Source organism: Peromyscus leucopus, chromosome 8a (genome assembly GCF_004664715.2).
Source record: "Peromyscus leucopus breed LL Stock chromosome 8a, UCI_PerLeu_2.1, whole genome shotgun sequence".
In the NCBI taxonomy this organism is placed as follows: domain Eukaryota; kingdom Metazoa; phylum Chordata; class Mammalia; order Rodentia; family Cricetidae; genus Peromyscus; species Peromyscus leucopus.
Window position 1 is genome coordinate 2,593,469 of NC_051085.1, and position 14,699 is coordinate 2,608,167.

At 37.6% G+C, this 14,699-nt stretch overlaps 1 pseudogene; it reads right to left on the reverse strand.

The window, feature by feature from the left end:
- Positions 1 to 3,207: 3,207 nt before the first annotated feature.
- On the reverse strand, positions 3,208 to 4,620 carry LOC114710504 (annotated as a pseudogene).
- Positions 4,621 to 14,699: the final 10,079 nt, after the last annotated feature.

Consider the following 14,699-nt stretch of genomic DNA (forward strand, 5'->3'; position numbering starts at 1 on the left):
TTGGTCAAATTTATCTTTGAGTAATTATATTTGACTCTCCTAAATCTGAGCTGCTCTGCTTCAGTCTGACTTGATGTCTCTCCTGGGCATGAGCATTGTTCTGGTGCTGCTCGCACATCGTGTGACAGATGTGGCATCTCACCCTAGGGTGTGATAGACGGGAAGACACTGAAGTTGCTATACATCTACTTAAACTCTGTGTGATCGTCTGAAATAAAAGAAACAATGCAAGTAAGGGTTGTTTGTCAATGAAATGCGTGTTATATTAAGAACATTGGCAGCTATGCGAAGTTGAATCCTTTCCATAGCATCAGTTCACTTGACACTCACTCTATTGGTCATCACTAATAATTTTCGAACATATCATTATTGAACATCTACTGTCTGTAGCATATTGGATTAAGGCAAAAATAAAATCATGCATTGCTGACTTCCAGAAGTTGCAGTCCAACACACAAACACATATTTTAAGATAATTATAAAGTAAAATTAATTATATAGTAAAGTGGCTAAACTTCTGTTACACCACAGGAATGTGAAGTTGTGAGTGACGAGAACAAAGAGAGATTCACTATATATAAGGCAGATGTTAAGATAACTAACTCCTGTGTGAGTTTCCTGATCTCTTTCTAGAGATTTCATAGTCTTTATTTTTAATTTTTGCATCTTTAATATAAAATAAAGTCCTGACTAAATAATTAAAAGCCTATTAGTGAACTTGTTAAATATTTTCACAGTACAGAAATAATTACTACTAGGATCTTAATCATGACTTGCAAAATTTATATGCCAACTCTGTGAGAATGTGACCTTGTTTTATAATAGGGTCATTTTATATATATACCCATCGTTCATAATAGCTCATTTCTGGAATCAGATTTCATTGAATAAGTGGATTAAATGCATATGTACAATGGAATATTACACAACTATTGATGGAAGTCTATCATTTGTGGCACCATGAATATGGAAGAGTGATATGCTAGGTGAAATAAGTGAGATTCAAGGACAGTGCTTTATGACCTCACTGACTGTGGTTTGGATGTGGAATGTCTGCCATACACTCACCTGCTTGAACACTGAGTCCCCATCTGATAGCTCTGTGATGAAAGTATTTAGTCTTTTAAGGGTTAGAAAGTTTAGAACCTTCAGGAGATGAAGACTCACTGGAAGGAGCAGGTCTTTGGTGTTTTACAGTACTGCCCACATGCTGTTCATTCTTGCTTGCTGACTGTGAATCTATTTAATTATACATTAAAATTTGGTTAAAATATAATGCTGCCTTTCAGCATCACAAATGGAGAGTCAACCAGCTCTTGAAGCTGAGGTGAGAATCACTGGATTTCTTCTCAAGGTGGAAATACACTGTTGATGCAAACCTTCTCTGGCAACATATATTCAGAGTCCATCAACCTGTTCATTTGGGAAGAGAAACAAATTTAAAATCCCTTTGTTTATTTTTCCCTTTTATTGAAAATGGATTCTTTTTTTTTTTTTGCATTTCAACAACTTTATTGAAAGGTATATTCCTTAGTCAAAACATAATGGTAGTTGGTTAGTTGATTTCAGTCCACTCAAAATCAATGGAAATATCAGAAAACTGAAAATCAATCAAAACATAGTTCAGAAAATGAAAGTTATCATAATTTCAAAATTGAATATTTTTTTTGTTTATTTTTCATATCGTTATCATTACTGTCAAATACAGCACTGGACAGTGCACATCAAGCCTACATTTAACAGGATATGAAAATCAAGCAGCACTGAGAATCTGAACACAACTCGCGTCTTATGGAGTGTCCACTAAAAAGTAAATGCAAATTACTTTCTTAAAAAAAAAAAAAAAAAGATAAAAAGTGAAAAAAAAAAAAAACAACTTGAGTGCTTATCAGACTGAACTAATTTCAGTGCATAAATACATTTCAGGTGATCATTCATCAGTTATTATAGTAGAAATTTTTTTCAAATGGACTAGATTGAAGCAGCATTTCTGATTATTCTTTTATTATGTACAAACAACTATTCTCTAAAAAAAAAAAAAAAAAATAAAAAAAAAAAAATTAATTCTATATAGAAAAAAATCCACTCTAAATTAGCTATTACTTGGTATGTGCAAGAACCATTTACTGCTTAATTACCCTTTATATACTTAAAGTGCATGTGAAATGTTGGTTTTTATGTAATTTAAATTTTGAGATTTAATTAAGTGTTACATTTCAATACACCTAAATATATTGATCAATCTAAAGTTAGATCAATGTTAAAATGAAGGTTCACAGTTTTACTTCACATTTATTTCTTTAGCCTTGATTTGAATGTTTCACAGGTGAATTCAAATCTAAGCATAGCTCTACCAAACCTGGAATCAGTTTTCCCAACACTGAGACCATTCTGCTAACATGCAGATGTGCTGAGGTTTCATAGCTTAAATTCTGTACCATAGGAAACTCATGGACAGAGTGGCAGAGATAGACTTCAGGAAAACGTTGTTGCTGCTACCGCAATCCTACTGCCTAAGCAAACAACAAACCCAATTTGACAGAAATCTGCCTACATACCTGGAGCTACTAAAGGTGAACCGATGTTATCTAAAATGCATGATCATATATGTACTGTGTTGCGATTGCGAGGGCATGTGCATATGTCAGAGAAGAACTTATGGAAGTTTGCTCTCTCCTTCCATCATGTGGGCATTTACTTTTTTTTTTTCTTTTTTTGGTGTTTTTGAGACAGGGTCTCTCTATTATATAGGTCTCTAGTTGTCCTGGAACTCACTGTGTAGATCAGGCTGGCCTCAAACTCACGGAGTTCCACCTTCCACCTACCCCTGCCTCCTGAGTGCTGGGATTAAAGGTGTGCACCACAACGCCTGGCAACGTTTAGTTTTAATCATAAAAAAGATAAATCTTTGCTATGATTAAGAAATTTAGATGGCAAAAATGTATATGTATTGGGGACTAAGTTTATATTTTTTAAGCATATAATTACTTTGTAATGGACCAACTGCTTAGAGATAAAATACTAAATATAGAATTGAGACACCTCAGCAATTTCCAGAAACCTAATGTGGAGACTCTCTGCCCTATATCACTTTGTAAATACATCACCCAAGTGCATACTATGTTTTCTTTTTCTTTTTTTTCTTTCTTTCTTTTTTTTTGGTTTTTCTATGTTTTCTTAATCAACAAAAGGACTTGAATTTGTTCATATGTGGGTCAAACTTTTTGTTTCATCCTTCTGCTTGGGTTTAAGTAACTTTAAATAAGCTACAGTGAGGTGATATGTAATTTAAAAAATATTATTTCATTAACTACTTTTATAAATTCAGGTTTGGAGGATTCTCTTTCCTAAGCTAATAATTTGACAAAAGTGTTAACATATAGAGGTTTGCTAAGTCCTTTCTCTTGAGACTGCTGTGCATTGTACATGGTAAATGCCTTCCAATATTCACTAACTAGATCAACAGTCATTTTTCCCTTTACTATTTTAATCCCATATTGTTTATATTGAAGATAGTATTTCAATTCTTCAGTTGTAAAAGAAAACTATCACACTGGAAAATTTTCTGTATAGAGAGGATAACAACCAGATTTGCCAGCTAAGAAGCTGTTTCCGGGATTGTTGGGAGGTGCGTTATTCTGTAGTAACTGTGCCTCAGTTGCCGGGCAGTGCATCCAGACACAATCCACTTCAACTTCTGAACGTTTGGCTTGGAACACTTGTTTGATGAATACTCAGTTAAATACTTGGATACAAGCTCTTGCCAAAAGGTCAAATCTCTGCCATTTATCTTGGAATGTTTCTGAATACATTCGATTCCTTCTATTAACTCTACATACTTTAGTGCTTGGATCTCCAAAGCAATGATAGACAATGCCAGCACAGAAGGCTTTGCCTTAGAAAATATGATCCTGCAGTGGCATGCCTTAAGTTGGGCTTCTAGTCTTTCAAAATTAAGATCGTTCCTCCTTTCAAATGGCAAGTTCTCTTGAATGAGTGAGTAATAGAGTTGCAGAAACTGAAAGGCAGTAGTAGCTTTGACTTTCCAACATACTTTCTCCAACACAATCTTTTCCATTCTCATCAAGTCGGAAACCGTGAACCTATACTGACTTATTCGGATCAAATCAGTAGTCAATGGGTCATTCCTTTCCTCTTCTATCGATTTGACAGTCAAATAAAAGCAGCTCAGTCCAACACACCCAAGAAGCTTCGCCTGTATCTTCATTTTAGACAAGAATCTGTCCAGTAAATTCACAGCTAGGGAAAACATCTCCGTGTCGAAGCCAAAGAACTGGGTTAGACTGAGTAGGTCTTTCACTCCAAAGTCCCCGCAGTCATTCTAAGGCCATTATCATGTGCCCACTCAATTAGTTTCAAGCCGCAGACCTTTGGCTGACATCTAGACTCCTGTTCCAACAGGGTGTTCAGCTGGTGTAGCAGTTTCTGAGAGTCAGTTGTCAGTACCTCTATCATCTTGACAGCCACAGCTCCTCCGCGGTGGTCACCACCCTCCCTCGGCCTGTTCTCAGCTCGCCCTACGTCCCCGATCCGAGAGGCCGACGAGGGGAACGGACTCGCGGGCGGGCAAGCGAGCAGAGGCCCGGGGAGGGACGGGCGTCTCGGGTAGCGGGTCCCGCAGCGCCCTAAATTGGCGCGGCTTTCCTGGGGGTCAGCACGCAGTGAAAGAGCGGTGCCCGGCAGCTAGGAGACAGGCCAGGGACCTGAAAATGGATTCTTTTCTCATGCAATATATCCTGACTATTGTTTCCCCTCTCAATTCCTTCCCACAACCCCTCCCCTCCCTTCCAGGTCCACTCCCTTTCTGTCCCTTATTAGAAAAGAACAGACTTCTAAGAGATAACACATAGCAAAATGAAATATAAGAAAAAACTAAAAATATCACATCGAAGTGAGACAAGGCAAACCAATGGAAGGAAAAGAGCCCAAGGGAAGGCACAAGAATCAGAGACACAGTATTTCATACACTCAGGAATGCCATAAAAACACTAAACTAAAACCTATAATGTGCATACATAGGATCTGGTGCAGACCAATGCAGGCCTTGTGCTTGCTGATCTGTGAGTTCATGTGAGCTTTGCTCAGTTACTTTAGAGGACCAGGCTTTTACACTCCTCCCACCTCCCTGAGCTCTGAAGGGAGGGAGTTGATGGAGATATCCCATTTAGAACTGGGTGTTCCATGGTCTCTTTCTGTGCAATTTCTAGCTGTGGGTCTCTATATTTGCTGCTATCTGCTGCAGTATGAAGCTTCTCTGGTGATGGTTGAATAAGGCACTGATCTACTAATATAGTAGAATAACAGGAGTCACTTTATCATTTACAACAGTGGTATTTGGTTTTAACCTAGGTCTCTAGGCTATCTAGTCTTTGTTTCTTGGTCACTCAGTGTTGGGTATGGACTACATCTCATGGAGTAGGCCTTAAGTCAAATCAGACATTGGTTGGTTACTTCTACAAGCTTTGTGCCACCATTGCTTTAGCATATTTTGCAGGCAGGACAACACTATTGTAGATCAAAAGATTTATAGTTGGATTGATGTTTATATGTACTTCTGGTAGCCTGCAAAGTACTTTTCCTTACTAAAGACCCTAGAACTTAGGGAGTAAGGTTCTATATAGTACCAACTCAACCTCTCCATGTTCAAAGAATTGTGCGGATATTCCTTTAAGCAATGGGGCCTTGCTTTCAGGTTGAGAAGAGCAACCTATAGTCTTGGCAACAGCCTGGGTAATTTAAGGATTTTCATGGGATGTCTTTGGCTAAAAACTCAAATGGAGTATCCCAGTCCCATTACTGGAAGTTTTGTTTGGTGATAAGAGATAGCCAGTTGGAACTCTATCTCCCCTAATATTTAAAGAATTCAATAGAATCACCTTCATATATTTTAGGAAGTTTCCACAGCACTGGTTTCCATAACACCACTCAATGTCCCTGAATTATAGCTGTCTCTCTCCACATTCTGTTCCCAAACATTATGCCCCCACTTCCCTCCTGATCCTCTTGTTCCTGTACACCCCTCTCCTAAGTCCATGTACAAAATGTATTCTATTTCTCCATCCCAGGGAGATCCACATGTCACATTAGTCTCTTCGTGTATAGTCTCTCTGCATCTATTGTTTGTAGCTTATTAGGTTATCATTTATTTAATAGCTGATATCTATATATAGGTAAATATATACTATATTTATCTTTCTAGGTATGGGTAATTGAGGTGATACCACAGTTTGTGCTCTAACAAATGAAGCTTGCTTGAAGATCAGAGTGTGGAGCTAGCCACTAGTTCACCATAGAAGCCAAGCAGTGGTGGCACATGCCTTTAATCCCAACATTTAGGATCTCATACCTTTGATCCCAGTAATTGAGAGGCACCCGCCTTTAATCTCAGCACTAGGGAAGTGGAGACAGGAAGTGATATAGCTGGGTGGAGAGAAGAATATATGTGGGAGGATACAGTAGCTCACCAACTCCACAGCCAAAAGCCTCCTTTGTCTCTCCGATCTTCAACATTTACTCCAATATCTGGCTCTGGGTCTTTATTATTAAGGCCAATTAGGATTCACACTACAGGTTACCTCACCCAGGATGGTTTTCTCTGGTTATATGAATTTGCCTAAGAATTTATAATGTCATCTTTTTAACAGCTGAGTGATATTCCTTTGTGTAAATGTACCACATTTTCTTTATCCATTCTTTTGTTGAGGGACATATAGGTTGTTTCCAATTTCTGGTATTATGAATACAGAGTCAGTGAACATGGTTGAGCAACTTTCCTTATGGCAGAATGAAGTATTCTTTGGGTATATGCCCAAGAGTGATATAGCAGGGTCTTGAGGTAGATCAATTCCCATCTTTCTGAGAAACTGTAATACTGTTTTCCATAATGTCTATATAAGTTTGCACTCCCACTAGCAATGGAGAAGTGTCCCCCTTATTCCACATCTTCCCAGAATGGGCTGACTCTTGTCTTAGGCATTCTGATAGTTTTAAGATGGAATCTCAAAGAAGTTTTGATTTGTATTTGCCTGATAGCTAAGGATATTGAATGTTTCTTTAAGTGATTTTTTGCCATTTGAGTTTCCTCCATTGACAATTCTCTGTATATATATATATCACATTTTATTATTACTTTTATTGAAAATAGATTTCTTTCATCCAATTCATCCCAACCACAGTTTCCCCTCCCTCCACTCTTCTCAGCTCCCCAAACCCTCTGTCTCCCTGAGATCTACTCTCCCTTTCTTCTGAAAGGAATTCTGTTGAGATCTGTATCCCATTTTTAAATTATATTATTTAGAGGTTTGATATATAGTTTTTTGAGTTCCTAATATATTTTGAATATTAGTCTTCTATTGGATGTAGTGTAGATGTAACCAAATGTCTTATTAAATAAGAAACACAGAACCAATGCAAAGAAGAAAGCCAAGATGTCAGAGCTAAGAGCTAAAACCTTACCCTTCCTCCTACGGTGGTCCTACCTCTTCGAACCAGAGCTAATTCCTGTGTGTCTGTCTTTTTATAGTGTTTCTGTTCTGCTTTCTCATTGGTTGTAAACCCAACCACATGACTGCCTCGTCACGGCCTGTCTGTACAGACCTCCAGATTTTCTATGGTTGGTATTGAGATTAAAGAAATGTGTATCCAATACTGGCTGTATCCCTGAACACACAGAGACTTACCTAGCTCTGCCTACCAAGTGCTGGGATTACAAGCGTATGCTACCACTGCCCTGCTTTCCTATGGCTTGCTAATAGCTCTGACCCCAGGGCAACTTTATTTATTAACATACAAATCACATTTTAATACAAATAAAATATCACCATAATGTAGAGTGGGTTGAAGTATTTTCTGATTCTGTAGACTGCCGCCTTGTCCAAAAGACAGTGTTTTTTGACTCACAGGAGCTTTTCAGTTTCATAAGGTTCCAATTGTTTATCTTAGTGCCTGAACAATTGGTGTTCTGTTCAGAAAGTCTTCTCCTGTGCCAATGAGTTCATGGTTATTACCTATTTTCTCTTCTGTAAGGTTCAGTGTATCTAGTTTTATGTTGTGGTCTTTATGCATTTGGAGTTAAGTTTTGTGTAGGGTGATAAGTAAGGATCTGTTTGCATTCTTCTACATGCAGCAATTCAGTTTGAGCAGCACCATTTGTTGAAGATGCCATCTTTATTCCAGTGTGTATTCTTGCCTTCTTTATTAAAAAAAGGTATCCACAGACATTTGAATTTGTGTTGGGGCCTTCAGTTCGATTCTATTGATCAATGTGTCTGTTTTTATGCCAATACCATGTGGTTTTTATTAATCTAGCCCTGTAGTACTACTTGAAATCAGGGATAGTGATACCTCCAGCAGTTCTTTTATTGCTCAGAACTGTTTTAGCTATCCTGGTTGTGTGTGTGTGTGTGTGTGTGTGTGTGTGTGTGTGTGTGTGTGTGTGTGAAGCTGAGAATTGTTCTTTCAAGGTCTGTTAAAATTGTGTTAGAATTTCGATGGGCATTGTTGACTTTGTAGATTGCTTTTTGTAGAATGGCCATTATTACTATGTCAATGGGAGATATTTCTATCTTCTGATATCTTATTCAACTTCTTTCTTTAAAGACTTGAAATTTTTATCATACAAGTCTTTCACCTGTTTGGTTAGAGGAACCCCAATATGTTTTACATTATTTAAAGCTATTGTGAAAGGTGTTGATCCTTGATTTCTTTCTCATTCTTATTGTCATTTGCACATATGAGGGCTACTGAGTTTTTTAAAATTAATTTTGTTTTCTGCTACTTAGCTGAAGGTGATTATAATCTGTAAGAGTTCCTCTGTGGAATTTTTATGGTTATTTATGTATAATGTTATATCATCTTATGGTAATATATTGTGTACCCTAATAAATTTGCCTGAGGATCAGAGGACAGAGCCAGTCACTAGATTAGACATAGAGGTCAGGGAGTGGTGGCACACACCTTTAGTCCTATTACTCAGGAGGCAGAGATACCTCTGGATCTCTGTTAATTCAAGCCCATACCAGGCTACATGAGATTGATGCAGTATAGGAGAGAAACAGAGCCAGTCAGTGGTGGCACATACCTTTTATCTCAGCACTTGAGATCTCATGCCTTTGCTTGGGAGCACACATGCCTTTAATCCCAGGAAGTTATATGGCAGGGCAGAGGTAGGTATATAAGGAGTAAGGAAACAGGAACTCACTCTCTTTAGGCTGAGGATTTTGCAGAGGTAAGAACTAGCAGCTGGCTGTTCTGCTTCTCTGATCTTTCAGCTTTCATCCTGATAACTGGCTCTGGTTTTTTTTTTTTTTTTTTTTTTTTTATTAAAAGACCATTTAAGATTTGAACAACATCATCTGCAAATAAAGCCATCATGACTTCTTTCTTTTCAATTTGTATTCCTTTGATCTTTAGTTGTCTTATTGCTCTAGATAAGTCTTCAAGTACTATATTGATGTATATATAGAGTGAACAATTTTGTCTGTTTCCTGGTTTTAGTGGAATTTCTCTGAGTTTCTCTCCATTTTGGTTGATGTTGTTTATGGGATTGCTATAAATTGCATTTATTATGCTTAGGTATGTCCCTTATCCCCCTAATCTCTCCAGGACCTTTATCATGAAGGAGTATTGGATTTTTGTCAAAGGTGTTAACTGAATCAAATCTAAATTCCATTTATAAATTTATTTTAGCACAGAGAAATTCAAACAAATATCACTCACTCAAAATTAAGAAACAATATGAAAAGAGTCATAAAAAACTATCTTCATTGAAAACTCAATCTGTTTACTCTTTGCAAATCAATGTATAGTTTGAATGAGAGCCCAATAAAATGACAATCTTTACTTTAGAAAGTAAAATAACAAAATTAATTCAAACATTTGTCTAAGTTGTAATTATTTCTGAAAGAGAAATTGTCACTCGTGCACACAATCTCAGCATTCTGAGTTGAGACAGGAGGATTATGGCTTAAAGATAGTCTCAGCTACAGACATAATCCTGACTGAATAATGCCATATCAGGAAGTAAAGCTAAAGAGATAAAATGAATAAAATTCAAAAGATGTGAAGTAGCAAAAACTATGACAAAAATAACTATGACACAACTGAAATCCTTTCATTAGATTTCCATTTTATTAAACAAAGTTAGCAACCAAGGCCTTCCTGTGTCTGCTTCAGATGGGCAGAGACTGGGGGAATTGGTAGAGCTTGTTTTCCAGATAAATTTCAACTTTCCCGAACACTCTTAGGCCTGTTTCAGGATGAAGATATGGCCCCTCCATGTTTTCTCTCAAGTTTTTCTCAATTATAGTTTTAAATACTGATTGGCTCCTGTTATCTCTCTTCAGACAGTTGGGTGGTTAGACATTCCTTATTGTCCTGTTCCTAATTATATTTCATCTGGTTCCTTTCATATTCATTATATAAAATATTCCAAACCCCATCCTTGTTTGCATTGCTAGTTTTCAGCATGTCAGTGTCCAATACTGAGTATGTACTTTAACATTTGCTCTCAGTGTTTTATAATTTAGTCTTCATTTCTTAAATATGTTTATAAATTTTTCCTTTAAGCATCTCCTGAATGCAACATTTCTTCCCTTCCTTCCTTCTTCTCTCCCCTCATTCCTCTCTACTTTTTCTTTCTTATCTTTTTTCCTTTTCTTTTAATCTTTCCTTTTTGTCAGCTTCTGCTTTTCGGTTTTTAAATTCTTGTTAAAGATGATTCCACCCATACATTTGTTTCACATATCTTAAGTTGTCTGGGACTACTTGATGTGGAGTATTATGAACATGTGTCTTTTGGTTTCTATTTTTTGTTTGTTTGTTTGTTTGTTTGTTGAAACAGGCATCCCTTTACATTGCCCAGGTTGGTCTTGAACTTCTTGCCTCAGCATCCACATTAGAAAGCTGTAGGCTGAAGTTTCTGTCCTGCCCAGTCCCATAGCTGTGCAGTCCCAAATAAACAAACAGAGGCTTATATTAATTACAAACTGTATGGCCTATGGCTCAGGCTCATTACTAACTAGCTCTTACAACTTAACTCAACCCATTCCTGTTAATTTATGTTTTGCCACGTGGCTTCATGACCTTACCTGTTCTCTCACATCTTGCTTCCCCTGGCAGCAGCTCAGAGCATCTCCCTGACTCCATCTTTCTTCTCTCCCTCTCTTGGATTTCCCTCCTGGCTCCATCCTGCCCTGCCATAGGCCAATGCACCTTTATTTATTAACCAATGTAAGCAACACATGTTCACACATACAGAAAGACACCCACAGCAGAGAGCACGGCAGGCCGACACAGACACACCTGGCTTCATCTTTGATTACACATGGACTTTCATAAACCTCAGATTTTCCTTTCCTGCTTTCTTCTGATTTTAGCTTTGAATAGAAAACTGTTGCTTGTGTTTACACACTTCACATTTTATGGGGTTACAATCTTGACTTTAGAAAACTGACGGATGGAGTTTCTCTAACAGATAGGATCGGTTTGGTGGCTGAGGCAAACACCACCAGGATACAACTGAGCACCTTTCTCAGAATCCCAAATTCATGTCTCTTAGTTTCCTTTAGAATTCAGCATCCAAAGCCAACCTCTGCCTTCTTTTAACCTTTTACCCCTGTAAGAAATGTTATCCCCGCTACTTTGCCACTGAACATCCAGGGTTTCAAGTCTTTTTTTTTTTTTTTTTTGGTTTTTCGAGACAGGGTTTCTCTGTGTAGCTTTGCGCCTTTCCTGGAACTCACTTGTAGCCAGGCTGGCCTCGAACTCACAGAGATCCGCCTGGCTCTGCCTCCTGAGTGCTGGGATTAAAGGCGTGCGCCACCACCGGCCGGCTGGTTTCAAGTCTTCTAGTAGTTAATAATTGATCTGCAAGATCTTATTTTTCCAGCATTTTCACACTTGGAATGGACACTTTCTCAGTAAAGATAAGTGTAGCTTAATCTCTCTTCTCATCTTCGCATGGGCAGCAGCCTTGATGGAAGTGGAAGCTATTGTTATGATCAAAAACTGAATCTTCTATTTGTTTTTTTTTTCAGTACATTTGATGAAGATAAGAGGTTATCTGCACTTATTTTTGTTTGTTTTGGATGTGTATGAAGAAGATGGGGGCAGGGACATATTGAGATTTGAAGATACATGATTACGTCAGCTGCTGCTGCTATATGTTACTGTGAAACAATGCTCTGTTGGAGAACCCAGCTCCTAAGACTCATACTTGGCCAGAATCAGAAATCAAGTGTAATACCTTAACATGGGGGAGAACTGATGTTCCATCCCTGGAAAATCGAAGAGGCGGGCAGTACAACATGGCTGCTAAGTCATGTCCTGTGTCTCACGATCTTTCCCATTTTTCCTACATACCCATCATTAGAATGTGGCTTCAATTTTTCAAAGCTGTATTGATATTATAAGACACAGACAACTCAGTCATTACTTTCATGTTCTAAATAAGAAGAGAGATAAAGAATGACAGGTAAAATGAGGCACTCTCCCTGATAACTCAGTTCTCTTTAAGAGCTCTCTCAAAAGTTTTCCCCAGAAGCCTGCTTATGTCTCATTAGCTACCACTTTCTGCAGCAGAGGAGAGAAAATAGAGTATTTCAGTTAGGCACCCTCCTAACCCCAACAAAGTTGTTATTCTCTTCATAACACGACACAGAAATGGTTTCTGATAGGTACTGAACATTTCTGCTATAGGAAATAAAAGTCTTTGTTTGGATAATGGAAGTGTCTTGCTTTACTCCACCTCAGTACATCTCTATTTCTAGGCAGACATTACCCCCAAGTGATTATGTATCTGAAACAGATAATAGTCAAGATATATTTAGTTCTGTAACCCATTTTAAATCTGTGCATGCATTAACCATATTTTATAGTAATATGTGTTAGCTCAACTTTATAATCCAGAGGTATTAAGTCAGCAAATTATGGCAAGTTTAAAAAGATGTTAAAAATTTGAACAACTATTTTAGCCAGAGAAGTCAAATCATCGTAATTTTTTCTGTTATGTATGTATCTGAATATTCTTTGATATTAAATAACTATACTTTAAACCTAATAGCTCTAATAATAGCTTTGATGTATATCTCCTTGAGTCACTCACTATTTTACTACTGACTCTAAGTTTCTGGTTAGCAGAATCGCTGTCATCTGACTTCTAGCCCCAGAGTGTGAAAAGTATTTGATTAACATTGAACTTTTGCTCTGCAGTACCTTATGCACTGAATGGCTAATCTACACTTTGAAATATTTAGTATTACAGAAGTAAAAAGAGGTGAAGCAATAAACAAAGCATGTAAAAAGACAGTAGAAGACAGAGAGAGACCATTTGAGCCCAAATGACATCTGAGAATGAGGAATTAGGAAAGAGAGTCTTCCATTCTTCCCCCTTGGTGCCCGAGTTAGTCTCTGAAGTCTGTTTCCAGGTTCCCAAATTCTCATATATCGTTCATGAACCCTTTGAGCCTTATTCAAAATGTGTGCATCTTCAAAGACTTGTAATCTTAGGTGGTTTATACTTCAGGTTAAGCTCAAATGAAGTCTTTATGTCCAGTACCATTGACCTGAAAGTTAAGTTTATCTCCTACACAGAAAGAAGGTGGATGGGAGACTTCCCAGGAAATAAAATGGGTAAGCAATATTTTCTTAGTTGCCCCAGGTTTAAGTTTCAGTATTTGGGAGCTACCAATAATTTTGTATTTATGTCTAAATAGAGTGTCTTATAGGAGGATGGAGAGGATAAAGAAACTGATGGAAGATGTAAGCAGATGCCAAAACCATGCTTGATCTTGAAATTTATTTATTTAAGTATTCACAGTGGGTAGACTGCTGATGAACTTCCATGGTAAAATATTGCTATAAATTTCTTTTCCTAGTAGCTGCTATACAATATTCTTTCTGTGATGTGTTTCTGCCTGAGACAGAATCTTCACGGAGACCTTCCTCCAAATGACCATTGGCTAAGAGTTAAATCTCTCAATACCTTCAATACTGAAGATGTATTCAATATATTTTCTTGTGGAGTACAATAACACAAACACCAAAGGACAAGTGCTAACAAATTCAAGCCATCCCTGGTCACCACGGAGGCCTCCTAAAGCAGAGTTACCCAGTGATTGACAAGACTAATATGTCATTTAGAGTCACACTGTGGCTAACAGAGAACACCACAGCCTGTATTGCCCTTAGCTGGCATAATCAAATACCACAAGCATGTTAAATGACAGAAATTACTTTCCTGTAGTTCTGGGAGCTATAAGCATCAGATGTGGTTGGGTCAGTGTCTAATAGGAATTATGGTTTATTTATTTGTTTATTTATTTATTTATTTATTTATTTATTTATTTATTTAGCTTATAATGGGAAAGCTTCTATCTATGATCTCATGACCCCTCATGGCCTTTTGGAGTTATAAGCACAAGAAGTAAAAAAGAGAAAACCAAATGTCTCTGATGTTTCATTGCAATAGGTCACCCCAATAGGACACAAATTCAGGGGGACTAAGGTCTCACACTTATGACCTCATTTAACCATAATTACTTCCTTAGACACCCACCTCCACAAACAGCCTGCCTGCCATTAGAGTTTCAACCTTTGAATTTGAGAGGGGAAAACGTTCTTTTTGTTGGAAAATTTAACTGAGGCATGTAACCAGGTAATGATGTAACCTCCATTATCAA